The following is a 2628-nucleotide window of genomic DNA, read 5'->3' as shown; positions in this document are numbered from 1 at the left end:
CGGCTGTGCGGGCCCCTGTGAGACGGGGCCTCCGAGCCGGGACCAGGGGGGCCGGCCGGCACCGGCCGTCTCCACCGCACCCGCTTCCGGTCACTGTGTGGATGATTCGGGAACCAGCCGGACTGCCACTCCCAGACAGGGGCGCTGGTCACGCCTCCAGCTCCAGGGAGCCGTGGGGCTGTGGGAGCGGGCCCCCTGCAGACCGGGGCCCCGTGAGACTCAGACTCACGTGGCCTGCGGGGCCCGGACTCGGGGCCGAGGCTGGCGTGGCTGTGGGTGGCTGTCGGGGCCGGCGCTGGCCTGTCGCCGACGCCGTCTGGGCGTAAGTTGCCAGTCTGGGCCTCTCACAAGTTGAGATGCTCCCCTGGACTTGAGGGGTGCCCCCAGTGACGCTGGAGGGCGGCTTCTCTAACACAAGGCGGTGAGCGAGCTAGAGCTAGCGGCTCTGGGCTGGGCGTCGGGCGTCGGCCGTGTCTGGCAAAACGTGTCTTCGTGCACGGATGGGCATGGGGGGCTGCACTCACCTGGCCCCAGCCTGGGGGCCCTGCACGGCCCGTGCTGGGTGGGCCCGGCGTGCGGGAGGAGGGGGTGGTGGTCCCGTGGGCGCCGGCCACCGCCCAGCACCAGGAACCGGAGGGAGCAGGTGCCAGCGTGCCCCCGAGCGTGGAGGCTGAGGGCTGAGCGGCTGTCGTGGTCCTTGTCTGCGTGTGGACTGGGGCGGGGTGCGGGGGGACCCTGCCTGGGGCAGGAAGGAACGGAAGGAAAAACCCAGCGTCCAGGCTGGCCGTTGCCTTCTCGGCCTTGCTGTGGGCCTCCCCAGTCAGGGCAGCCAGAGGCGCGGGGGGTGAGTGGGCCCACTGAGGCACACGGCTGAGGGGGCAGCGGGGGCCAGGAGGGTCTGCTGCGCCCTGGGGGTCCCTCTTCGGCCGGGGTTGAACCCCTGCCGCGGCGGCTGCCGATAGCTTCACAGCGCTGCACCCCGCGGGCTGTGGGAGACGACGTGGGGGCCGAGCTGGGTCTGGGCGGGCCTGAGGCCGGTCTGCTCCCTCTGCTCGGCCCTGTCACTCCGTTCTGCTGTTGGCGGGGCGCCCGGGCCCCACCCGCACGGTGCTGCGCTCTTCTCGGCTGCCGTGGGGGACACAGAGCAGAGCTCCCTCCGGCCACACCTGCCCTCGCTGCTGGGTGAGCCCCGAGGAGCGGGACCGTCCGCCGCCCCGGCCACGGCCCCGGAGGAGGGGACCGGGCTTTGCGGAGCCGAAGGGGTCGCTCGGCTGCCCAGCTGCTCTGCCTCGCTCCCCACGCTGCCCTGCTTATCCCCGTCACTGGCTGCTTGTTTGCCGGACAGACAAGACACGGCCTTCTCCACGTCCGCGAAAGCCAGGTCCCGGGACCTTTTGCGCTGCGGTCGTCTCGGTGATTGTGCGGCTCGGCCGACGCCCCGTGCGTGGGCTCTCGGGAGCTGAGCTGGTGGATTGGACCTGACACTCCCATTTCCGGGGCGTTCGTCCAGCTTCGCTGGGATGCATTTTGCAGGGAGTGTTACTGATTTAGCTATTCAACAGGAGAAGAGGAGTCGCACTTTGCTGTCAGAAAACGCTTTGATGTTTCTGAGGGCCGTGGAGGGTGGCCGGTGCGATGCCGGAGGGCTCCGGCCTGGCTGCGCCTGAGTTAAGGTTTCCAGGGTTGTGTAGACACGTCTTGGCACGGTGGTTCTGAAGCACTTTTATAAGCCTCCTAATTGCGAGCGAAAGGGGGTTGCTGTGAAGCGGGTCGCCGGAGTGGGGAGGACGTGGCCCGGCGGGAAGCCCGGCTCCCCGGCCGCTGACCGCTGTCACGCGCCTGAGGGCTGGGGCTCCGTGCCCCCTGGGTGTCGCTTCGTAGAGACCTTGGACGAGCACACCAGAGCCCGTCGGGGTGCTCACCCCGGGTTCCGCGGCGGACAGAGGCCCTCCAGAGGGGCCCGAGGTTCCAGGGTGCTGCGGAGTGAGTGGTGGCCCGTGGAGTGCGGAACCCAAGATGGGTTTCGGCAAGGTGTGCTGGAGGCTTCACACCGTGGGGCCCACACCTGCCTGAAGGGCCGATCACAGGAGGACCGTCCAGCTGGGGCCGCCCCAACTCCCTGGAGGCCCAGCAGGCAGGATGAATTGTCCAGCACCCGCAAGCACATTTTATGCGCTCTGTCCGTCAGGTCTTGCAGAATGCAGTGATGCTGTCTGTCTGCAGGGAACGTTTGTTGAATGACTAACAGAACAAAGTGCCCGGAGCAGGGAGGAAGAGGAGCCCTCTCCCTTCTGCTCCTCCCGGGAGGCTCTGCCCGTCCTGCCAGCTCTCCGCACCCCGGCTGGCAGGGCCAGCAAGGTGGCCAGCAAGGTGGCCGGGGCTCTGCCGTGTGTCGGGGCCGGTGCTCCGTTCCCTCTGGAAGCTGAGGGCTGAGCTGCCACAGGCTGAGGGTGATGTCAGAAAGTGGGGAGGCGGTTCCACAACAGAAGTGCGGCCCTCGCTGCTCTGGGGGCCGGCATCCGATCTCCGGGGCCCCCCGCAGGCTCGGTGGGGGGGGGCCCGGCCTGCGTCCTTGGCCCGGGGCCACTCTGGGGCGTTGCCGCGCTGCTGGGCAGCTGCTGCACTCTG

At 69.3% G+C, this 2628-nt stretch overlaps 1 protein-coding gene across 1 annotated transcript in view; it reads left to right on the top strand.

Annotated features, from left to right (window-relative positions):
• The window catches only part of EVC2 (Ellis van Creveld syndrome 2), a 47602-nt gene that overhangs the window by 36683 nt on the left and 8291 nt on the right, over positions 1-2628 (top strand). The window lies entirely within an intron of this gene.

Source organism: Condylura cristata, unplaced genomic scaffold (assembly GCF_000260355.1).
Source record: "Condylura cristata isolate star-nosed mole 26May11 unplaced genomic scaffold, ConCri1.0 scaffold00012, whole genome shotgun sequence".
In the NCBI taxonomy this organism is placed as follows: domain Eukaryota; kingdom Metazoa; phylum Chordata; class Mammalia; order Eulipotyphla; family Talpidae; genus Condylura; species Condylura cristata.
The sequence above is the reverse complement of the archived record's forward strand: the minus strand, read 5'-3'. Positions and strand labels throughout refer to the sequence as shown.